The sequence below is a fragment of the Durio zibethinus genome, chromosome 1 (genome assembly GCF_047325235.1).
Source record: "Durio zibethinus cultivar Kanyao isolate XHJ-2024 chromosome 1, ASM4732523v1, whole genome shotgun sequence".
NCBI classification, from domain to species: domain Eukaryota; kingdom Viridiplantae; phylum Streptophyta; class Magnoliopsida; order Malvales; family Malvaceae; genus Durio; species Durio zibethinus.
Window position 1 is genome coordinate 34,279,029 of NC_143162.1, and position 26,786 is coordinate 34,305,814.

The window sequence follows — 26,786 nt, forward strand, 5'->3', positions numbered from 1 at the left end:
ATATCTCCATTTTTTAATCACAAAAAAATTTACTAAAGTTAACAAAATTGAATTGAACTTTGCAAAGTTACTAATCTTTGAAATTTTGTACCCAATAGAGAGAAAAAAATGCAAGTTAATTGACTTATTTATGCCTTATAATATAATAATAAATAAATAAATCTTATATATATCAATACTTTTTTACGTATTGATGGTCGAATATTTTAATTTTATATGCGAAGTTAAAATTATGTCATATATATTAATTTTTAATTATTTATTATATTTTAAAAAATATATACCATCCTATTTTTGTATTTATAAAATTCAAAAACTTCCCGATCAATAAATATGATAATTTCTAAATATATTTGTTGCATTCCGACACAACGATTATTATAGGTTAAATTAGTTGTCCTTATTGAAAAAGACTGCTTCCGCAGCGGGTTGTCACTTTAGCCCACTCTCCCACAGCTGCATTGGGGGACACAACGGTCATTCTAAATTTTGAAAGGACAAGCAAATTTTGAAAATTTGTTTTTTTTAAAAAAAGAAAATTTCGTCAAAATAGGAAATACGGTCTACCTTCTACGCAATCGTACACCCACGTGTCTATCATCTATAGGGAAGACGGCTCGTTTCCCCAAATCAAAGCGATTAAACAAATTCTTCGGATTATTGATTGGTCCACGTGCCATTGGGTCGTCCAAAACCACTAGAGGTTTCTATTCCAAAACCGCCTGTTTTGCATCCTCCCCTAAAACTTTCCTTATCTAGATGTTTTTTTATTCTGCAGCTGAAAAAAGACGTCTCTGAAACCTCGGCTTGTCTACTTTCTCCCCATTCCGCACTTCCTCTCCAAGTAAGGTTTTCTTTTTTCAAAAAAAAAAAAAGAAAAAAAAAAAAAACTAGAACTCTGTTTTCTTTTCTTCTCTTTTTTTGCTTATAAGCTTTTTATTATTCCTCTCTCCCTTTTTATCGAACATCGAGAGTTTTAATTTTAACTTTTCCTTTTTCATTTTTTTGATTGAATAAAAAAAGATTAATTGTTTGAGTACTGCTGAGCTATGGGGAGAGGCAAGATAGTGATAAGGAGGATCGATAACTCGACGAACAGGCAAGTGACTTTTTCGAAGCGAAGGAACGGATTGTTGAAGAAAGCTAAAGAGCTTGCGATCTTGTGCGATGCTGAAGTTGGAGTAATGATCTTCTCCAGCACTGGAAAGCTCTACGATTTTTCAAGCAACAGGTCCTTTTAAGATCTCTTATTATCGTTGATTTTTTTATGCTTAATTATTCTTTACTTGTCAAAATTTTTTATACTAGGGCTCTATTTTTATTTTCATACATAATATTTGTATGTTCTTCATAAATTTTTTTATATATTTTGTTTCGTTAAATATGTCAATAAAACGAGAGCATAATGTTGAAAGATGGTAGGAAAATTTAGTTGAGAGAGTTTTTTAGTTTTGATTACATGATTTTATGATTCAAAAAATTTATGGATTTTACTTTGAATTTAGTTAGAGTTGCCTTTGATTGTTCGTCTTCGATTTGATATTGTTTAGGGTTTGGTTGAGTTGGAATTCTTCGAAAGTGAGCGTTGCTAGTTTCATAACTTGGATAAGAGAGATAGTAATTTGAGTTCACTAATTGGCTTTGAGGTTTCTACAAAGACTAGCCATGGCGGATGGGAAGGTTCTATACAAGTAGAGTATAGTGAATTACTACTAATTAAGTTTCTGAAATTTCAAGTCGGATTATTTAAGCTCTTATTGAGAAGCATATATATCCCAGCTTTGCTTTATTCATAGGAACATGATTTATGACTCTTTTTTTTTTTGCATGATAAAAATTGGAAGGATTCGAATTTGAAATGTTAGTGAATATAATCCCTAGCTATAGCTTATAATTATAATAGGTGGTTGAAAAACTAAAGCAAATAGGGGTTGAATGTCACCTATATTAACACTGTCAAATATTGAATTTCTATCAGCTGAAATGACTTTTTTTGGTACAACTTAAAGCAAATTCCTACAGTTGAAAAAACCTTAAATATTTATTCTTTTTTTTTTCCCACCAATTGAGACACCAGATGCAAAACTTTAAAGACTTGTCAGTCAGGGTTCCAATTAATGCAAGGGGTTTAACCTTAATATCTTATAATTATTATATAGATAATATGTAAAAAGATATGCAGCACAAGAATTAATAGGAACCTTTGAATCTTAGGTGAAAAAGGTCAGGTAAGGGAAATCTTAACTCCACATCTAGGTCAGTAACTAGTTGTCAAGAGGGAAAGAAGAAAGAAGCTAGAGAAAAGAAAAAGAATAGATAATGGAATCTGAAAAGATTATAAGTAAACCAAAATTTAAAAGCTCTCCATGCATGTTTGCCTTCATTGTTTGGGAAACAAGCTAGGAATTTAAAATATTATCTAAAGTGTTTTATCAAAAAATTATGGAAAGATGGCAGTGCATTATTGTTTAAAAAAGTTAAATACACAAAGTTTAAACATTGATTGAGCACAAATTTGAGATACACCTATATAGAAAATTCTAAATGCCAATGAAGCATTACTAAATTGGTTCTTAATTTCCCCTTTAAAAAGGATTGATGAAAATGCATATAATTTAGAGTTGCAATGTTAATTGTAAAGAGGCTATTAAGTAGCTAAAAGTTTTTGCTAACCCTTGGGGAAAGTTGTTGGAGGCAAGTTGATTACCTTATGAAATATGGTAGAAATGAAGATAAATAGATATATATTCAAGAGAGTATATCACCTACAATTATTTTAATACAATTAATCAATTATAATTCAAAATTACGTGAAATCTATCACTATTTTATCTAAAACTTACATTTATAAGTGATGAACCCTTAAATAATTTTTTATTATAATTGAATAATTTTAAAATTATAATAAAAAGAATTGTAAGTGATATACTTTCCACATTTAGAGTCATGTGTCATTGAGGGATTGGTGATGATTGATAATGGCACACTGAGTTACAATAGTTTTTTCAATTAACACATAGCAAAATTGAGGCTTGTGTTTTATGAAGTCAAAATAAGCAAATGGGTGGTTAATGTAGTAACAAATTGCCTGTGTTTGCTTGGAGTAGAGATAGAAAAAACATCATTTCTTGTTGGGATTTCTCAAATGCTAAAGAAAGATGGGAGAGGAGGAAAAGAAAGTGATTTAAATCATTATAATTATGAGGTCAATGAAAGAAAACAAAAGACAATTCAAATTTCTAAACTTTAATTAGGAATATGCTAACTATTTCCTTAATTATAATGTTTTATATTACAATTAAATATCCTTTTTTTATGATTACATGGGCAGTGAAGTACTATTTTAAGTAAACCTCATTAGGAAATTTCAACTTAGCTGCAATATTTATTCATTGAAAATTTGAAAAAGGAGGCAATACTATTCCTAATTCAATACCAACGCTTAATAATGAAAATATATGGGATAAAAATATAGACAATTAAATTTCATTCTGATAGCTAGCCGGCTGGTTTACAGTTACATAACAAACAAAAACTAATAAACATTTATAACCTATGAAACAATATATCACATTTTGTTGATTAACAATATATATAGAATTAATAATGATATTTAAAGATAAAGAATAAACAATGAAAACCTTATTAAATAATCTGTTTAAATTAAATATTTAAAACTTGTTTGCTTAGTACTAAGACTTTTGTAAATGTATATAACATATTTTTTATATTTGAGAGATTTGAACTTTAATTATCAAAATTAAGAATTTAACACTTTACTAACAAATCACATGGTTTTTGATCATACATAACACATATTAAGGTTGAGGCTATAGGTTTTGATAATTAATTTAATATATTATAGAGGATTAGGAAATCTAAAGAACTTGATATATATATATATATATATGAACCTTTATTACCCTAAAAAAAAGAACTTTATGTATGTTTAGGTAGAAAGAATATGCTGTTCTTCTCCACATTTTAAATTATAGGCAAGACTAATACTTTTCCACCATCAATTACTCTCTTCATTAGTTTTTGGAGAAGAAGAATGCTGATCAGTTTTCTTAAACTTTATAGAGAATATTTCATGAATAAATGAAAGGAAAAAAAAAAAAAACTCCAAGACATGAATAAACCAAATATGCATAGTACTGTAGAGCATCGAATTGTTTCTTATCCTAGGGTTTCACCATTAGAGTTCCATGATTAGGGCTTTTTGGTTCAAATGTAAGATAGAAAGATAGAAATAAAATAAAGACAACACTAATCTAGGTTTTGTAGATAATATTAATTTAGGAGAAAGGAAACTTCCCAACCTCAGCCTCAAGTTAATTAGGTCCAGAGAGCTAAACCAAGGTTTAGAGTTCAGCCTTGTTTATAAACATTTCAAATAGTAAAAACACTAGAAAAGAAATCAAAATCAAAAGAACCCTTATTCATCTAAATGGATTTTGATCTAAACTTTTCTAAAAAAGAGTGCAACAGCCAACATGGGACATTTCCATATTCAAAACTGAATTATATCTATGTTAGGGATAAGTTAGTCTTTCACTTTATTTTCATTGCCATAGGCACTAATTATAATGGACCCCTAAGAAAAGTTAATATCCAATCATCTTCATTTTAGATGTTACACCCAAAGATCGATGTTCATATAAAATATACAATTTAAATACAATATCTTGCCCATAGAAATTTGGCTGACATTGGTGGTTTTCCAAACAAGTTCACCACTTGCTCCTTGTTTATTACATTAATTCGTCAAACCCAAGTCCTAGGTATCTTTAACCATTCTTTATTATTAATTCTTTTCATAATTAACTGGTCTGTTTGGAATAACTCAATTCTTCCCAACGATTTCCTTGTATATGGTGGATCGGCAAGCACAAAGTTCTTGAACATTTTAGCTGGAGAACTACTGCCGATCTAACTTTGTAACGCTAAAATTTTGGATGCTTGATTCTCAATTTCTCATTTTAAGCGAAGCAAAGTGTACAATCGGTGCATGTAAATCTAGTCTTTGGAGCTCTTTCTTTTTCTTAATAGCTTAAATAAAAAAAAATATCTTTAAACTAAAATTTTCATTTAAACTTCTATTATTTTATTACAATTAATTAAAGACTCAAACATTAATTTTCATCAAATCAAGCCTTTAAACCTTTACTTTCACCTACTTGAAATTTTTATTAGATAAAAATTGATAATGGTGATTAACCAATATTCATCCAATAACTGCTTAATTGAATGACATAAATATTAGAAATCTCAATTAATTGCAATAAAATAATGAAGGCTTGAATGATTATTTAATTTAGGTTTAAGAACATTTTTTAAAATATATTTTAGCCTTTCTTGGTCTCTCTCTCTCTCTCTCTATATATATATATATATATGTAATATCATCCACATCCACATTAATATTAAAGAATAATTAATATCCTCTTCAACAATTAAAATAAATTAGAAGGTCTACCTTCAAATGGTTTTGAATATTAAGGAAATTTTATCTTTAAGGAATTGGCCTATAATTTAGAAAAATCCCTCTTCCTTTCATGAATTTCTGTGAAATTACAGAAAGAAAATCGATTGAGCCCCATTATATTTTTTAGTTATTTAAAACTTTACAATTACAATTAAATAATATTTAGCATACACAATCTCTTTTGAAATTTAGAATGAGTGCTTATCATGCTACAAACTTTAGTATGCAGTTAGAGTCACATTCAATCGCTCAACCAAACATTTTCTTTCCAGTTGTCTCTTAAGAATACAAATCTTAATTACAGTTCAAGAAAACCACCAAGACTTTGTCAAGTATACGCTTTTTATTGTTTTCGAAGTCAATGTCTAGTCTAAGCATTATTAACATAGAGGAAAGAAGAAAGAGAGCAAAGGGAAATGAGAAAAAGGAATCAAAGAATTAAGCCGAGGGCGATAATTGTAAACTTCATTATTCGTCCGTTATCTTTTTGAAAAACTTTATTTTCCGTCCCGATCTATAAGAATTTCATCTTCCATCCATGAGCTTAATTTGTTCCGAGTCCATTCATCCATTAATGTAGCCTTTAAATTTAAGCAAAATTTGTCATTCAAAACACCATGTAGCATTTTGTCCTCCATCGTCCATCTAAATTCTTTAAGAAAAGGATGAATTTGGAACCAATTTAAAAGATTACCAATGAAGAATTTATATTTTTATATCATGAATGAAAATGAAACATTTTAAAATATTAAAGAACAATGATATCATTTTATCCAAAAATAGTTCTTTGTCGTCTTATTAATTCTTCCTTAATTTTCAATACTTGAATTTGAGAACTTAACACTAAAATTCACAAATTTTTAATTAGAAATATTTAGATATGTTCTATATAGTAGTATAAATTAATCATTGATAATTTTAAATCACTGCATTCAATATTATATACAATTAATGATATCCAGATATAAAACAACCAAAATAACATTCGCATTAATAACAAAATAAATTTACAGAAAGAAGCTATTCTACTTTTATTGAATGAGTAATTCTTTAAATAAAATTCATTAACAATCATTATATTACGAAGATATATGATTTTAAATTTTTATTAAATACAAAAATAAAGATGATTAATACTAACACTCCTTTCACATTCATATCCTACAAATATATTTGTATATTTAATAAATAATATAAAATATTATTTAAGATTAATTTAAATTAATATATTTATATTTAAAAACATAAATTAATATATATATATATTTATAAAAAAATTTACGTAAATATACAGAATAAAAATTAAAAAAACCAAAAAAATATTTATTTTTAATTTTTTTAAAAAAACATGGATATGAAAATTATTCATATATCCATTAAATACCCTTTAACATTAAAATAGATTTAAAATATTTGTTGAATAAGAAAACTATTATGAATATAATATAAAAATTTTGAAATGAAGATTATGTATAATACTCAAATAGCTTCATAAACTGTTTATTGACAACCTTGGTTCTCATGTCAAATAGATAATAGGTAACACATTTAGAGAGTCAAAACAAAAATTTATATAAGTAGAAATTAAAAGTAATATTAACTTTTCTAAGTTGGAATGTTTCCAAATAGATACGACTTAAAGAGGAAAAATTAAATCTACCATCAACAAAGAGCTAACAAAGATGGTGTCATTTTTGATATGATTCTACAAAAGGTTACCTGACACAGTTTGATCTCTACACCATTTTGTCAAAACAATTCCACCAAGTCATGATGATATTTATTCTTGGAAGACTAATGTGCCACAATTTTTTGGACAAGCTAGCATGTTTATTGCAGAATATACTCCATGGTAAAGCAAAAACCATATCAGAAGACATTTATATTTTTAAGCTCAAAAAATGTCTTCCAGTCAAGCTTTTCATCCTTCCTCACATTTTTATTCACCAAAAAATTTCTGATTTAGTTGAAGGATGCAAAACCCCAACTAACAAATAATACCTTTCGAAGTTAAGTTTATGGGATAATTAAAGGCATGAAAACTAACATAGCGTAAAAAAATTTCCCATGATAATCCGTAGAAACTAATCAAAATAACCAAATCTATCATGATAATCATGATAATCCGCATAAGATGCTAACCAAACTAAAATTACAGTCTTTTTAAGAATCCAAAGCCAAACCCTTCGACTACTCAGGTAGCCAGCAATAAAGAGGAACAAATAGCCTTAAGTACAAATACCATTGTCAAAGTTACAGCCATAGAGAAACGCTATAAAATTAAAACTGCAGCAGTATTCGAGCATATATAATTTGCTCATCAAAAGTAAAGAGTAGAGTGAGCAATTTAAAAGCCTAATTCCAATAACAAAATGATCACCTAGTAAATAGGAACTCACACAATAGCAATAGTTGCAAAGCTATTGATAACAACAGAAAAAAAACCACTAAGTCAAATCATTTTAATACCTTCATTGTAACATGTTTTCCCGAAAAACAAAAGGTTGCACGATCCTAAACTTCCAACTGGCTATTGTTTGATGAAATTTTGCAAAATACAACTTCAATAAGGTTGGTCCAATTTCTCATCAATACTAAAATCAACCTTACAAATAAACTTACAAAGTAAATTAAGCTTAAAACTAAAATTGTAAGTTACAACATAATGCTATATAAATATTTACAATGAAGCTTAAATGTTAAACTAACATGATAACGATATTTAGATGGAGCAACAAACATTGAGCACTCAATTTCAAGTATTAAAATTATGCAAACAAAAGAAAAGAAGTTAGAATCACATTTCTTAGAACAATCATGGATTATAACACATTAGCTCAGTCAATCCAAAAATCAAGCTTTGATAAAAATTTTCCATTTGACCATGCAAGATAGTAATATTTCAAAATTTTCTTTCACCTATCCATCTCGCAAATTCAAACTTCCAATTGTTATAAAATCAATAAGCAAACAAAAGTTAACAACATAAACATATACTCAAATATGCGAGTTTGACAAACTCGTCCTAAACATCTTCCTCCAAGTAAACAGCCTACCACCACTACTTGAGATGTCTTAGTAATTAGCAAAGTTTTGAATTTGAATTTCTTGCTGTTTGCCATTCACTTTGTAATTTCTCGAACCAATAAAAACTTATATGAAGAACTCTCTAAAATAAACCATTTTATTCATCTATATTTTTCTCATTATAATGCTAGAGCTACATGAAAATATATATTCTTATCCTTAAAACCAAGATTTTCATGCATTAAAAACAATTAATTTCTACACATAACAGAAAAATATCTAATATATTTGATATAATTATTCAAATCACTCCTAATTCTAAAAATAAAAAACTTAACAAGAATAAACAAAATCAATTAATTAAGTAATAATGAAGATTAGATTTTCACTCCCCATTACGCTGGTTGGTAAATGTCAATCATGCCCATTTTAGACTCAAATTCTCAAAATTGTTTCAAGAGAGTTTTAGTGAACGTCTGTAGATTGGAGGCATATGAGAGCATAAACTAATCTAACAATCCCTTCCTTTCCTCTTTTAGATGAAATGACGATCAATCCCCACATGTTTAGTCCTATCATAATGCATGGGATTCTTTGCTATACTTATGGCAATTTTGTTGTCACAAAATATCTTCATGAATTCCTCTACAGAAACCTTTAACTCCACAAGCAACCTTTTTAGCCAAATTCCCTCGCATATGCCATGAGACATCGCTCTAAACCCAACTTCCGCGCGACTTCTAGCCACTACGAATTGATTTTGGCTTCGCCAAGTAATCAAATTTTCCCACATGTATACAATAACCAATAGTTGATCTTCAATCAATAACGAATCCAACCCAATTAGCATCAGTGTAAATTTCAACATTTCCACATGATGTCTTTTTAAAAAATAACCCTTTGCTAGGACTCTTTTTAGGTACTATAAGATTCAATACACAACCTTCAACTGTACCTCGATTGGGTTGTTCATGAATTTACTTACCATGCTAACTGAAAAATTGATATCTGATCTTGTATGAGAGAAGTAGATGAGTTTTCCTACAAGTCTTTGATATCTGCCCTAAGCTGTTGGTGGATTTCCTTCTTCCATTCCTCCCTTATTCATTGTGTCCATAGGGGTGTCAGCATGTTTGCATCCAAGCATTCCAATTTCCTTAAGAAAGTCTAGTACAAACGTTGTGACAAAGAGATACCGTTCTTTAAACGAGCTACACCTATGCCAAGAAAATATTTGAAAAGTCCCAAATCTTTGATTTCAAATTCTTTGGCTACGAGATTCTTTAGGTTGCTAATTTCTTTCACAATCTCCAATAAAAATAATGTCATCCACATAGACTAACTATTTTTCCTTCAAGTGAATGTTTGACAAACATTATGTGATCAATTTGGCATTGTGAAAAAACATACTTCTTCACCACTTTCGCTACTCTATCAAACTATGCACGTGGAGATTGTTTGAAAGCATATAAAAACTTTTGAAATTTACATCCCTTGCCAGAATTGTCCTAGTTTTTGAATCCTAAAAGGCTTTTCATATAAACTTTTTCCTCGAGGGCACAATTAAGAAATGCATCTCTCACACCTAGTTGGTGGAATGGCCACTCTAAATTTGTTGCCAATGATAATAGCACCCGGATTGAATTAAATTTACCCACTGGAACAAATGTCTCATCATAGTCAATAAGATTGAGTAAATCCTTTTGCAACAATGCAAACTTTGAATCTGTTAAAACTTCCATCTGCATTGTACTTAATAGTAAAAATCCATTTGCTCCCAACTCGATTTTTCCTTTTGAATAGTTCTGAAATCTCACATGTTTTATTTTTTTCTATGACCCTGATTTCTTCCAAAACAACTATCTTCCATTTTGTTGCATGAGTGCTTCATGAATATTATTGGAAATATGCATATTGTTTAGCGTAGTAACAAAAGCCCAATAACTAGGCGATAAACCTTCATAAGAAATCACATTACAAATTGGGTGTTGAGTACATGATCTCACACTTTTCCTTGGAGCAATCGAAGGATCAAGATCATCAAAAGATTCAATTGAATCAAATTTAGTAAGAATGTTAATTGTGTTGGTTTCAACTATCTCTAGAATCGGTTCAGATTGTTGGTTTTGCTTTGAAGGTGTACATTCTGCCAAATCCTTCTAAGTTTTATCTCTTTATGAATAGACAATCAATTCTATTTGTTTTCCCTTGTGTGGACTTCGCGCTTGAAGGATCAGCTTGGATGTTTTGGATGTGAAAATGAATTTAAGAAGTGTTTGGTGGTTTGGTAATAGGCTCTTCACAAAGCTGATATTCCCATGTGAGTGGATTTTCCCCCTGAATGGCACTTTTTGAAAGGTAAGGTTGATTTTCAAAAAAAGTTACATTCATGGAATGGTTGAATTTCTTTGTTATTGGTGAGTAACACATTTTTTTTTATTCGAAGAGCCTCCGAAAAATATGTATTTGATGGATTTGAGATCTAATTTGCTTTAGTTTTGTTGGCTGGTAAGAACAAATATAGTGCATCCAAACACTTTAATAGGAATAAACACAAGATGATTCAAAGAGGATGGGCATTGAAAAGGGATTGGCAAGAGCTTTGAAATTTCAAGAGTCGAAAAGGCATTATATTTGTAAGATATATAGCAATAAGAACAACCTCACCTCAAAATTACTTGGGTACATTAGCAGCATGAAAGATCTTGCAACTTCCAACAAATGTTGATTATTTCTTTTATCAACATTCTGTTGAAAGTATCGACCCCTGAGCTTTGATGAATTATACCATGCTTCATTAGATATGATCCAAAGATTGAATTGGAGTATTCTTTCCCATTGTCGGTTCTTAACACCTAAATTTTGGCTTTAAATTGAGTTGGATCATATTGTTTAAGTTTTGGAATAGATTCCTTCATAACGAATACAAGTAACTGTTGTGTGATCATCAATAAATGTAAAACCATCTGGACTCAATAATGTTATACTCTGGAGGGACCCCAAATTTCACTATGTACCATCGAAAAAGGATAAGATGATTTGTAAGGCTAATTAGGATGTGGTACAGAGATGTTCGGATAGTTGGCACACTTCACACTGAAAGTTGTTAGGATTTTTATTGAATAATGAGGAAAATAACCTTTTGAAGTACAAAACATTTAGATGACCTAACCAATAGTGCCACAACATGAGAGAACTATCTTTATTATTACTGAAAAATGAAGCCACACAAAAGGTATTTTAATATTCTCTTTCAAAATCATTAGCTCTTATGATATAAAATCCTACACACACCTTATCTTTGCCAATCATCTTTCCCAAGTCCATATCCTAAAATTCACCCATATTTGAAAGAAATTTAGTAACACTTAAGGTCTCTTGTAAATTTGCTTATAGACAGTATATTGTAATTTAGATTTGGGGCAAACAAAACAAAATCAAGTGTTATTTCTTTGAAAATAATAACAAAATCTATACCAACTACTTAAGAGTGACCGATCAATAATTTGAACTGTGAAATTTTCCCGAGTTGTATTTACTAAATATAGATGCATTCCTAGCATTGAAGCTCTTGAATCCACAATTCATGAATTTGATTTCTCTACTTTTACACTCAAGACGCTTAAAAAATTACCTTTTTGTACTAAACCTGTTCGAATAAAGGTGGAAATGTTTTACAGTGATCGGGAAATGCTAACTCCGAAACTAAAGATCCTGTTACGTCGAGCTCTCTCTTCCACTGCCATACTAGACTCTTAAGTGAAAATTTTCAAAAGTCCATATTGTACTCTGATACCATGAAGGAATTTCTAAAATAAAACTATTTTATTTTTCTATATTTTTCTTATTACAATGCTAGAATTGCATGAAAATATATAACCTAAAAATTAAATATTCTCAGCCTTAAAACTCAATATTTTCATGCATTAAAAACAACTAATCTTTACACACAATGGAAAAATATCTAATGAAATTGGTGTAATTATCCAAATCACTCCTTATTCTAAAAATAAGAAACTTAACTAAAATAAACAATCAATTAATCTAGTAATAATGAATATTAGATTTTCATGTTATATAATCAACCAATTTATCAAGTCGAAAAATAAAATCTATCCCCTTCTTATGCTTACAACGAGATAAACCAAAAGATTAGTGGGATCTTGCTTCGTGTCGATTTCAACAATCATAACCCTTAGGCTTCTTTTGAATCATCTTTTTTCCATTCTCTGTCAGCTTTCCATTAGGTTTTAACTCTTTCCAAATCATTGTCATTATCATCATCAACGTAATCATGGTTTAATGTTGTCAAAACTATATCAACATGATGATGCTTTCTAGGTTTTGTTACCCCGAATTTCTTAAAAATTTATATAAACATCTAAATTTATCTGAAAAATCTTCACTCTCATATCATCTGCGTCCCATAGCTTATCAAATGAGTAGAAAGAGATCATAAAAATATACATTACCTAGCTGGTTGAAACATCGTGGCAACTTTTGCCTCCATTTCTAGACGCACATGTTGTAACCCTTCGCATCTATAACTATCAAAAGACATAAATTTTAGCTCATAAAGCACATGTTGACAAGAACAAAAATTATTATACTTTAAAACTTTTGGATAACGTTGAAATAATTTTTTTTTCATATTATATGGCGAAATAAAAATTCTCAAATTTCATCCTAAAATTTGGAATCAACTTATTTAGAAAGCCTTCAATTTAACCATTAAGGTAAACCTTTAGGCACTTAAAAATAGTTTTATTGACTAAGGTAAACCATTATTTTATTGTTAAAATAAAATAAAATAATTTTACTAATTACCAATTTTTAACAACCTCAAATATCTAAAATTTTTCTCATTTCATATGTTGACAATTGACATAAAGGCACATTTGAGATCTTAAGTAAAAGATATTGGTTTATCATCAAATTGATAATCTTCACCAAATTAAATGAAGATAATTTTGAACAATTAAGTTGTGCTTAAAAGTTACCAATAAAACCTTTATGTGATTAACCTACTTAATTTCTAAGTATTTGCAATGAACCATAAGAAAGAAAACAAAAGCTAAGAAAATGAATGCATTATAAAAACTTTATGTTGAAGCATAGATGAGTTTACAAGAAAAATATGATAGATAGGAAAGTGAACATATGACAATTTACCTTCTATTTTTTTTTTTTAAAAAGTTTTTTAAAAGGTTAGTAAAAGGAAGAAAAGGAACATCACCATCTAAGGATATAAATATGCTCAGATTGAAGCCTTGAACAAATAACTCATTCAAGGTTGTTCATCCAATTTTCTAACAAGTTCACATATTAATAAGTTAGACATCATCTTTTTACCAAAAACAAAACTCATCATTGATTGAAACCATGAGAGTAATTATAATATTTTACTTAGATTTTCTTTCAATTTTTTTATAAAAAGAGTAAATAATAAAAAAAATCAAATGGGACCTAAAAATGTTAAACTCAATTGTTCATTTAAGAAATATTGAATTTGAAAAAGCTCAAATTTTTTAATCAAACTTGTTCATGTATTCAAGTTCAAATTTGCTTTTGAGGTTGCATAAGAAAACATAAATGATCCTTGCTTGCACATATGGTTTCCATGGAAAGAAGATGAGCTTGGATATCAAAAAACAAAACCACTAGCAAAAAACAGCGAAATCTGAAAGTAATAAATGCAATAACATCCATGCCAACAGCAGCTCAAGACAAAACACCACACAAATTAGATAGCAAAGAAACATGTACACTTTGAGGTCAAGAAGTCAAACAAGCTCCATCTTATACTCTCCTACTCGTAGTAAAGAATCATGGAGAGTTTAACATATATAACAACGGGATCAATGATCCTTTCTTGAAATGACAAATAATTTCTGCCAGACAGACAACCTCTTTAATAATCAAATTCGCAAAAGTGTGGGAGGTAAAGTGTGGAAAAGGAGATTAAAAGAAAAAAATATATTTTACCAAGAATGCAATCTGTGTAGTTAAGATGGTACGGTTGGACAGCTAAGTACTAAGATTAAATAAAGCAAGCATGGAGAACATTTTGACTAATCTAAGACTTCAACTTTCATAATTAATCAAAAAGAAAACTTACTTTTAGGATCGTAAGTTCAGTTGTTCTGTTTACTTGCTGGCTTGTCTTTCTCGAATGAAGCTGTGCATGACTAATATAATCACAACTTTGTAAGATACAACAATTTTAAATAAACGTGAAAGAAGATGATTCTAAAGAGAGATAAAAGAAAAAACAAATGCAGTCAAGTTGAAAATAAAAAATTATCTAGAGCCTATGTTTGGAGATTTTGAAAGTTATGTGCTCATCATTTTGTCCCTTTTTTTTTTCCCTCTCCTGTAATCACTTAGAAATTACAGAAAGTCTGATGCAATTCAAATCTTCTCTTGCCAGCATGAGATCAGTAATTGAGCGATACAACAAAACAGAGGAACATCAACTGGGGAACCCAACCTCTGAGGTCAAGGTATTCTCTGGTACTTAAAACCTCAAATTTCCTGTATTTTACCCTTTAGAGCATGACCAATAAGTAGTTTTATTATCAGTGAATTTGCTTGCATTTTGCTTCTATTGGATAAAGAAAAGATGACACTGCAAGGCTAAACAAATCTCTACTCAATTTACCAAACCTTGCATACCTGGAAATTTGTTCTGAGAAATTCAACATTCCCAACTTTGCATATACTGTTTTAGCCGAACAAAAAATAGAACCAGTTGAGAAACAAACAAGACTTTTTCCAGGTTGGCAGTGGATAGAAGGTACTGACACAGAAGTGCTTGCAAAAATTTGTAGCTAGACATTTCTTTCAGGTCTACATTTCATGCAACTACTAAAAATAACTTGGCAGCACTAGAACCTGAAATGATAATTGATTTAGATACATTCCATTAACTCTTCTGAGTGTTGGAAAAGGAATGACTAATTGCATGCATGCACTAAATTGCCATGCTAGGACTGTTGTTCTCATGGCTACAGGATGATGGAAAGAATAAGAATAAGATAGAAATTGGAAATCAAGGAAAAGAAATGAGGGCACAGGGTGTACATCAGCAACATGACAAATGCTAGGAAGCAGATTAGTAGCTAATGGTGAGATCATGGTAAATAGGAATCATTTTGAGTAACCCAACACTTCGCTTTTTCCACACTATGGCTAGGAAACATTTAAATTAACTTTGGTTCATGCATCTCATCAAATTATACAATAATGTTTATAAAAGCTAAACCATGTACCTGCTCAAATTTATGTTTAAGCTGCGACTAAATCTTTCTTTGATCATATACCCACCAAAATCCTCCTTTTTCTGGTACGATGTAATTTGTAAAAGACAGGCACAATTAGCAAGAAATTTTTTTGCAACTAATAAAAAACAAACACCATGATGAGATAATTTCTAGCTATGCCAAGATAATTTCTTTATCTTTCCCTTGTGTTTAAATCACTTAAAACCTACTTTATCTTTCTCTTCTGTTTATATCATTATAAGTTCGTTCAAGCTGATCCCCTAATAGGGTCTATTAACAATTCAACAAGTAGATACCTTAAAAAATAGGCAAATCCTTACAATTACCCATTTCCCTAAGGACTTCATTTTCTTGAGAAGCCACCTCTTCATCTCTTTTATGCCTCAAAAATAGACCTTGTCATTGCTTGCTTCTAGGCCAAATCCACAGAATCACCCATGATCTCTCTACTTCGGAATTCATAACTCTACCTCTTTTATCTTTTAAACTTATTAGCAGTGATATACATAGAAGATAGATTTCTCCAATCTCCAAATAGAAATCATATTACTCTAAGAAAAAAGTTTGTAATTTGTAACATCCAGAAGAAAAAAAAAATCCATGGTGCATATAAATTTCACATGGCATTTTGAAAAGTTGTTAGCTCTTAAAGCCTACAGGCTAAGTTGCTTGATCACGCAATCTAAAAAATTAGGGGTGTTTTAATCTCTTTGCCCATTAACGTCTCAACAAGCAGTTGCATTAAAACATAGGAAAATCATTACAATTACCCCTATCCCAAAGGCTTAATCAATTTTCTTGAGCAGCCATCTCTTAAATCTCTTTAATGCGTGAAAATTGGAAAAAGCCACCTCTTTTATGCCCTTTTAAACTTTTTACCAGTGATATACAGAGAAGCTAGAATTCTCCAATCTCTGAATAGAAAATCATTTTACTCACAAGACAAAAGTTTGTATTTTGTACTATCTATAAGAAAAGGTATCTATGGTGCATGTAAATTTCACATGGGATTTTTAAAAGGTGTTAGTTCTAACAGCCTACTTGCTAAGTTGCTTGACCATGCAATCTAAAAAATCATCAGTGAACTACCTTAAAAAATAGGAAAATCATTATGATTACCCCTTTACTAAAGACTTCATCAATTTTCTTGAGCAGCCATCTCTTCATCTCTTTTATGTCTCAAAGCAGGCAAAAGCTGCTTCCAACAAATCATATTCAAGGACAGCTCCAAAGTCGACTACTTATTCCAAGGGCAAAATAAACATTGCAATTCCTTGTTTCTAGACCAAAACCAAAGACTCATCTAGCCTTCTCCAATATCCAAATAAAACCAATATTTCTCCAACAAGAAATTTTTAACTGTCCAAGATCCAGAAGAAAGAGCATCTATCAGAGCATATAAATTTCACATGGCATTCTGAGCTGTAACAGCCTACTAGCTAAGACGCTGGATCAGGTAATCTAAAAATCAGGGGCATTTTCATCTCTTTGCCTGCGAATGTTTCAACAATTAGTTACCTTTAAAAATATTACAATTACAGCTTTCCTAAAGACTTCATCAATTTTCTTAAGAAGCCAATTTCTTCAATCCCTTTTATGCCTCAAAATAGGCAAAAGCTGTGTCCAACAAACCATATTCATAGACAGCTCCAAAGTCAACAACATATTCCAAGGGCAAAATACACCTTACCATTCCTTTCTTCTAGTCCAAATCCAGAGACTCATCTATGATCTATCTACTTTGGAATTCATCTCTCCCCCTCTTTATGCTCTTAAACTTTTTACTGGTGATTTAAATAAAGGCTAGAAGCCTTCTCCAATCTCCAAAAAGAAATCATATTACTCCAGGAAGAAAGTTTGTACTTTGCAATATCCAAAAGAAAAAAGCATCTATCGGTGCATATAAATTTTAGATGCGATATTAAAACAATGTTAGCTCAAACAGCCTAATTTTACATGATAAGTTGCTTGATCAGGCAATCCAAAAATTAGGGGTTTGTTCATCTCTTAGCCTATTAAAGTTTCAACAATCAGTTACCTTAAAAAATAGGAAAATCCTTACAATTACCCTTTCCTGAAGACTATCAATTTCCAGATGCGATCTCTTCATCTCTTTTGTGCTTCAAAATAGGCATACACTTCCTCTTAAAAATCATAAACATGGACAGCTCCAAATTCAAAATAGATGTTGACATTCATTGCTTCTAGTCCAATTCTATGATCTATCAACTTTGGAATTCACATCTGCACCCTTTTTATGGTTTTAAACTTTTTACTGGTGACATAAAAAGCTAGAAGCATTCTCCAATCTCCAAATAGAAATCATATTACCAAAAGAAAGTTTGTATTTTGCAATATCCAGAAGAAAGAGCATCTATTGGTGCATATAAATTTCACATGGGATTTTGAAAAGTTCTGGCTCTAACAGCCGACTTTTACTTGCAAAGTTGCTTGATAAGGCAATATTAAAAAAAAAAAAAAAAGAATTATGCATCTGCAAAAAGACCTAAGAATGTCCCTAACTCTGGAAAGTACACCAAGAACTTGAAAAGTTACTTATCATCCAAATAATTAAACTATCAAATTTCCTGCTTCCACTAACACATTAATTGAACTCATAATGCAACTTTCTATAGCACAAACCTTGGATCTTAAGATCTTGAGATATTTGATTGTGTTGTGAACTGCAAAAGATTTTAGCAGTCATTCAGATCTCAAAGCATTGTCAAGTCTATATATATGCATGGTTATTGTGATATTTCAGTATCAAAGTTATATATTGCATATTGACACTTTTAGCAATAAAAACTGTGCACTGTGAATCTTACCACATCATGAACTCAGTTCTGGCAAAGGGAGGCAGCAATTCTTAGACACCAACTGCAAAAGCTGCAAGAAAATCACAGGTATGTTGATTTGTTGACAATACAAAATCATCATATCAAACATCATTGGAAAAGAAAAATAAGCCAAAGTTGTAGGATCAAGAAACCATTTTTACATTAGGCAGTCTTCAGAATACAGCTTAAGCCCACATGTCTGAATTCAACATAGACAACCTCGCGCTTTTCACCCAATAACATGATTTTCTAAAATAAGAGTTTCTTTCTCCTTTAACCTGTTATCACTATTTATTCCAACCTTTTATAATGCAATTATGCTAATGATGTTCTATCCTTCATGGCATGGTTAATATTTTTGAAGATCTGATTGAATGAATCATCCATTCTTCAATTAAGATGAACACAGTGATTAATGGTCCTAGACAATAATTTCTATTCTGCAAAAAGCAGATTTCATATCTAAACTTACAGCATCAAATGAATCAGCACTAGAAATGGCACCAAGAATAGAAAGTTAATGAATCATTGCGTCTCATGTATATGCCTAAGAAAAGCTTTTAATGTCAAACATACAAATGTCATGGACCAAAATTATGTTTCTGCAACACCAAAACAGGCAAATAATGGGTGAAGAACTTTCTGGAATGAGTGTAAAAGATCTACAGAATTTGGAGAGCCAATTAGAAATGAGTCTTCGTGGTGTTCGTATGAAGAAGGTTTGAAATTCTCATTTCCATCTCATACTCAGTTTTTTAAGTTTAAAATAGCATGCAAAAGAAAGCAACTCCATGTTAGTAACATTTCTCCACTACTGCAGGACCAAACTTTAATGGATGAAATTCAAGAATTGAACAGAAAGGTAAACCCTGAAAAAATAAATTCAGCTCCTTACTACCTTACTGTCTCAGCTCAAGTGGCTAAATTATATTGTCTAATTGCAGGGGAACCTCATTCATCATGAAAATGTGGAACTCTATAAGAAGGTAAACCTAATTCGTCAAGAAAACATGGAATTATATAAGAAGGTATAAATTTGAATGGCTCATAAAATCTCAATTATCCTTGAAAGATTAAACAGATTCAACCATTAAACCTTTGTCAGTTATGTGACATTCTAAAAATCAAAACCTCTAACAGAAAAGTTTCACATCCCAGGTTTATGGAACAAGGGATGTGAATTGTGCATACAAAGACTCCCTTCTTGAAAATCGTCTAGGTAGTGGGGAGGACTCACATGTACCTGTCCATCTCCAGCTAAGCCAGCCACGGCTAGAAAACTACAAGACACCAGCAAGAGCTACAAATTCGGGGTATATTTTCCTCTGTATGGTAGAATATTTCGATTAAAAGACCAATTACCATTAAGACAATTTGATCTCCAACTTTTTTCATGGTAACTGCAGCGGACTGCAATTGCATTAGAAAAACCAGATGCACTAAAGTGGGATTTGATGTCACTCAACTTCTATCAACAAATAGCTCATGCTTCCAAAAGTTATGTTTCTCATGGTAAGATGTGGTACGTTAAAACCACCGATCATTCAGCAATTCGAAATTAGTTTGAACTGATTAAACAAATGAACTTAAGAATGTGTGTGATGATCAAGAAGACCAGCTAGTTATGTAAAGATCAATTGTGTAATAAATAAAATAAATATAAAAAAAGAGAAATTGGACATTGTATTCTGTGTGTGTAGTTCACTTTTTTGCAGTATTAGAATAATTGACAATGGAGATCACAGTTAACACTTATTTTGGTTAATTTTGATAAGGGAAAAACTTAATATGGTTGTCATCTCAGGAACAAAAATGACAGTAACAGGGTGCTTCAGAAAGGTATTAATATTTAGATAGGTGAAGCTACAAACAACAATGAACCATACAAGCATCACCAACAAGTACTGTAAAGACTCAACTCATTGTAGCTTTACTACGACTCATTTTTCAATGATAAAACCAAGACGAAGTAACTGTACGCACCTTTTTCTCCTTCATTACATAGAAAACAGACAACTGATGCCATGATCAGCAACACAAAAAGAATGGCTCATAAAACGATATGAGACCAAGGTAACCTATCAAAAGATATTTGCCTTGTTATAATACTTTATCAAAACTATGCAAAAAGGAGGCGAAAACAAGTTTCTTCAGTAATTAATACATAACATGATTAGTTAATGTGAACTGATAATAAATAAGGCAATTACATAAACCATAAGATCATGTTCATAGTTTACTGCCTGACTTAAACATGCACATGTATATTCTTCATGGATTAAAACCTATGACCATTTTCCCTAAGAACAGGTTGCATTCACCAAACCAGCCTACACAGTAACCTGTTGGCCAGAAATTGGGCCTTAAAAGTAGCTTCAGGATGCATTTAAATAACCACAAGCATCATAGCAGAGTACAGCAACAGCTGGCAGCATACAAGCGTCCCAAAGAAGATTCAGAACCCAATGCTAGAAATGTCATAAAAATAGAGTTTGCAAAACAAGGAATCAGCATATTTAACAATGAATTATAACCATATGTTGCAATAACTCAGCCCGTGGCCACACTACATGCCTATATCTAAGATCACAGCTGGTTCCAAGCCCAGATAAAGGACGGGGGTTGCAACATGTTGAAATGAAACACATCAAAACAATTATAGACTATCAAAATAACCTAACTTTGAATTGTAAAATAAACTGCAATTATAACTAGAGCAAAATAGAACTTAGATATGTACCTTTCAATTAAGTTTAGTTATATTCTAATGTTGATCCATCTCTTTATTTTTCTTATAGTACCTGTTTTGGACACGCATATCAAACAAATACCTTAGAATTCCATTTGGAAGATTAAAACTTATTCAAATGATGCAAGGCTATTCATCGAGAGACATATTCAAGCATAGTGAAAAGAAAAAAAAAAAAACAAAAAAGAATGAAAGCAAACAGGAAACAAGTTAAATGAAGAGAAAAGCAGGGAAATAAACACAAGATTATATTAATGCATGAGGAAAGAAAAGGAAACATTAATAATTTGCTCATCACCCTCTCACAAAGAATTAAGGCACCCGAAAACATGAATTAGTAGGACTTGAAGAACTGGTCTTAAAGCAGCAAGGAAAGTTTTCCAACATATAGACACAAAAAAACTACTAATTCCCATTTAGAAAGAGCTTCTATAATCTTGATCTTCAAAACTCTTCTCTTCCTCCAATTTCCAATGCATATAATGAGTGGTGTGTTCCAATTCTGTGGAGGTAGGGCTAACCATAAGGTTTGGAGAGAAAAATCCAGCACAGCTCACGCATGTTAAAATTTATTACAACTTGATTTGTTTCAAACTATATCTTTTGCAGATTAAATGATTTGAAGTTGTTATTTGCAAGGCACCCATACTAATTCACAGCCATTCAAGACACCAAAATTAAACCTGTGTCATCCCATATCCAACACTTGCCTGCATGGTCTTAGGAGTTTACATTCATCTGCTTCAAGAACTGATATAAGTATTAGGATAATGGATATGATTTATCTGTGAAACTTAGACATTACTGTGAGAAAACACTTATTTACAGCTGGTCATAATCTTGTAATCTGTATATTTATATTTGTATCTCTAGAATTAAGTGTTTGTATCCCTAAAATTAAAAACAGAAAATTACAACAATCTCTCAATTATAGGATCAGTTTTACGAAAGATTTAGTTTCCTAATTCATCCACTAGTTAGTTTTATATAAACCTAAGGTGCTTGTATAATTCCTAATGAGCAGTTTTTTAATATACATTCAATTTTACTCTTAGTTTTCTACACAATTTTATTTCTTAGTTTTTCCACAATTACTTATGTCTCAAAATATATTGAGAATTTGCTGCCACTCCACAACTTACTAAAGTGAGCCTTAATCTCAATCTAGCCAGCTACATCAATCCTTTTGCTCACTTCAACTTGGTTATAAGCTATGTCTTGTTTCTACGTCTAAATTATTGGAACTCGTTGAGTCCAACAACTTCTCCCCATTTCAGAGCATGATACAAGCATTGCTATATACTAATCATAAAGCTAAAAGAGCTTATTTAAGAAATTAACAATAACGATATGCATACCAATCAGCTCAAACTGGAAAGGAATATATCAACTTGCCCCCCAATCATATCCAGAAGCAACAAAATTGGAAACAAAAAGTTATCAAACAAGGCACTATCCCCAATGCTAATACAATAATATGAGTAACTTGACTAATATTGATAGGAATTGGTATGGAAAAAAGCATGAAAGGCACCCTCCAGCTCTATATTCCAAAACCAATTCCTATGTTTTACATATTGTCAAGATCTCTTATCCAACAACATCATGCCATCTTACAGTAGCCAGCAAGTTTAACATTCTCATTGAAACTAAAAGCTTGCAAAAGTCATGTTCCACATAGAGCTTTTGAGTTATGTAACATGTTAAAAGGCAAGGCAAAAAACCACTCACTAGATCCAGTGAAGGGAGTACATCATCAGCAATATAGCAGCAATTAAAACAGAAAAAGAACACTTAGAAACTCAATAACTTTCTCAAATACAAAACCTGTCATTTAGCACCCAACCCACCTTCCTCCTCCTATGTCAAAAGAACTTCAATGAAAAGCAAAATCAGTTTCATTACAGTTAGACTCTAGTAAAAAGATACAGCACACACAACAAAGATAGCCTTACTGCTAATTACACATAAAATTCATGCATACGCCTTGCTACACAGTACACATCAAGAGCTGCCTCTAAAAAGTAATGTTCATGTATTTAGGCAAGTGTTTAATGACAAGCAATTGTATGCACCGAAAAATCTAGCGAGATAACAACGACAGCCATTATCACAATATTTTTATGTGTTTTGCTGTGACTGTTTTATTGAAACAACCATGGACTAACACCATACACCTTATAATCCCTTATTAATGATGATTCTCAAACAGTCAAAGCATAAAATACAGTAAGATTACAAAATTAAATGTAATGTGAAAGAGATAAGAACTGTGTGAAAACGTGTATGCTATGACATAGCTTTCGCATCTCAATGTAAAAAAGGACACACAAAGCTCATTCAGTAATACAAAATTAAATTTGAAGCTAAGGTGATACAATCAAATAATTGATTTGTAGTGACCCAACCAAAACTAAAGAACGGCAAACTGTACTAAAACAATATTCAGAAAACGGCTTGAGATGATAATTTTAAAAAGATAAGAATAATAATCATAAAAATTACCAGGATACCAAAAGCTAATCAGCTTTGAGTATAAAACTCTCCCCCCTCTTAATGTCACCTGAAAATAGTTTAAAATGTCAAAATTCCTACGGCAATTAATTCTTTCGAAAATTTTAATAAAGAGAAAGAAAATGCTAGCTATAGATTTCACAACAGTATTTCTACTGTAGACCTAAAACACTCCGTTTCTCCAGTTCGTAGCCGAGAAAATTTGAGAAAATATGTCAAAAACGGATTATTGTAGAAACATTTTCAACAAAAAGAACGATTCTCTTATGGCTTTCTTTTTCAATTATTTTCTCTGTAACCGCACGGATTTTAAACAAAAGTAACTGCAAAACAAAGTTTTAAACCGCCATCATTAACAAACTCCAAATCAATACATATTAACGGTTCGTAGAAATCTCAAACAACAAATTACTTCACAGGAAACGAATCAGCATTCACGTTAAAGAATAGAATGCAAACTCAAAAAAAAAAAAAAATGATCTAGCTGCGAATTTTTTAGGTGAATCGAGAAAAGAACCAAAGAAAAACGAGAAAGTTCGAGAAAAAAATAGAGATCTTTTTCGTTTAAGGAGAAAATATGTCAAGAAAGGAATAGTATAGAAACGTTTTCAACAAACAAAATTATTCTCTTATGGCTTTCTTCTTCGATCACTTTTCAGTAACCAGACAGATTTTAAACAAAAGTAACTGCAAAACAAAGTTTTAAACAGCCATCAGTAACATATTCTGAATCAAAACAAATTAACAGATCCTAAAAATCCCAAACAACAAATTACTTCACGAAAACGAATCAGCATTCACGTTTAAAGACGAGAATGCAAACTCAAATCGAAAAACAAAAAAGAAAAATCGATCTAACTGCAAAATTTTGAAGTGAATCAAGAAACGAACCAAAGAAAAACGAAAAAGTTCGAGAAAAAAAGAGATATCTGTTTCGTTCAAGGAGAAAATATGTCAAAAACGAATTAGTGTAGAAACGTTTTGCAACAAACAGAAAGATTCTCTTATGGCTTTCTTTTTCAATCACTTTCTAAGTAACCAAACAGATTGTAAACAAAAGTCACGGCAAAACAAAGTTTTAAAACGCCATTGGTAACTAATTCCCAACAAAAAAAAAATTAATAGATCGTTAAAATCTCAAACAATAAAAAAATAACGATCTAACAGCGAATTTTTTAGGTGAATCAAGAAAATAACCAAAGAAAAAGAGAAAATTCGAGAAAAAAAAAAGATATGTTTCGTTCAAGGAGAAAATATGTCAAGACAGATTATTGTAGAAACGTTTTCAGCAAACAGAACAATTATCTTATGGCTTTCTTTTTCAATCACTTTCTAAGTAACCAAACGATTTTAAACAAAAGTGACTGCAAAACAAAGTTTTAAACCGCCATAAGTAACAAATTCCGAATCAAAACAAATTAAAAGTTCGCAAAAATCCCAAACAACAAATTGCTTCAAGGAAAACGAATCAGCTTTCACGTTTAAAGACAATAAAGAAAACCCTAAATAAAAACGAAAAAGAAATAACGATCTGCGAATTTTTTCGATGAATCAATAAAATAACAAAGAAAAACGAGGAAATTCGAGAAAATAAATATGAGATCTGTTACGTTGGAGGAGACGAAGAAGATTGAACCACCAGAATCTAGGGACGGTGAAAAAGAGAAACAAAGAACGCAATAAGAGAGAGAAAAAATATCTGGAGCAGGAGCGGGAACAGTAGACGAGTGATGAATGGGGCATTTAAATAGGTTAATGTGGGGGATAGTAAATGAAGGATGCCCCCACTTAATCTGGTTCGCACCTAATTAATCAAATTAAAATTGTTCAATAATCAGACATTGGTTAAGCTTAAGCCATGCTTTTGGGAAAATTAGTGTAAAAGATTGTTTTTGTTGTTAGGTTTTGCGGTTTTCCAAAAAATTAAAAATTAAAAATCTCTTTATGCGTCCTTATAGAAGCCGTCGTTTCATTTTCATCCGAAAACCGGCTAAAGCCGCTAAATTAAGTTCTAGTCGCCAATGTCTCCGCTTTCCACGCCGATTGAAAAAAAAAATTTTGGCTTACGTGGTTAGGCAAGCAAAACCAACCGCGCCAGGGCGAGGCCGAGGGACAAACCAACTGGACAAGTGTCGATCAAAGATATCGACCACGATCACTAGCCTCAAACCACAACAATTTTAGGCTGAACGAACAGGACTTTGACACGTCGTCCAGTGAAGTTCTTTAGAATCCCATAGCCTCATTATTTTATTAACTTTTGGGTTTTGGTTTTGGAGGCATGGAGAAAAAAAACTTTCAATTGCAAATAAAAAAAATGACGAAAAAAAAGGGCTTTTGTAGCTGTCAGGGAAACGTGTCGTTTTTTGAGACTTGGTTCAAAAGCACGAGAATTAATTTATCGATAAAAAGACGAAGATATTTTCGAAGGAAGGGTGGACCGTGAAAACACTATTCTAACACGTGAAACAAAAAATTTATCTTTTATATTAATTGAGATTATACACAGTAAAGTTCTTGATAAGAGAGAGCATAATAATTAATAACTTGGTTTATAATAGTAGTGGCCTCGTGACTAATAAGGTTCTTGAGCATGATTGTGAATCAATGGAGGTCTTCAAAGAAAAAAAAAATCTTTTGCTAAATTCCTTTATTTTAATATAATCCATTACTCTGTATATTCATAACCAATCGATTTGTGACAATAAACATTGCAACGCTAAAAAGATGAAGCTGAATAAATTATACCTTCATGAATAATCTCATGCCTCGTAACTTGAAATATTTGCTTTTTGTTTCTTTAATGATCAGAATCTCATCACACTTTCAAGTCACAAGCAATTGTAAAAATCAACAATAAAACTGATTAAAGATCTTCATAAAGC

General features: G+C 31.0%; 1 long non-coding RNA gene and 1 pseudogene across 26 annotated transcripts; one reads left to right on the top strand and one right to left on the bottom strand.

Moving 5' to 3' along the window:
* Window positions 1–786: 786 nt before the first annotated feature.
* Window positions 787–20,038, top strand: LOC111312479 (MADS-box transcription factor 23-like; annotated as a pseudogene). The gene is made up of 8 exons (XR_016345506.1): window positions 787–844; window positions 1,024–1,231; window positions 14,946–15,018; window positions 18,643–18,704; window positions 19,258–19,357; window positions 19,459–19,500; window positions 19,583–19,666; window positions 19,797–20,038. The product of XR_016345506.1 is annotated as an MADS-box transcription factor 23-like (transcript).
* LOC111312480 (uncharacterized) lies at window positions 7,766–25,953 on the bottom strand. Of its 25 annotated transcripts, none has more exons than XR_016345539.1 (8): window positions 23,893–25,950; window positions 21,379–21,439; window positions 20,622–20,716; window positions 18,627–18,687; window positions 18,442–18,482; window positions 15,787–15,857; window positions 14,634–15,236; window positions 7,766–13,056 (listed from the first exon to the last, which is right to left on the bottom strand). It is a non-coding gene; the product is annotated as an uncharacterized LOC111312480 (long non-coding RNA). The 25 variants fall into 25 exon arrangements; XR_016345524.1 differs by having other exon boundaries at window positions 14,634–15,409; window positions 23,893–25,948; XR_016345547.1 differs by having other exon boundaries at window positions 7,766–13,062; window positions 14,634–14,693; window positions 15,191–18,482; window positions 23,893–25,953.
* Between the last annotated feature and the right edge of the window lie 833 nt (window positions 25,954–26,786).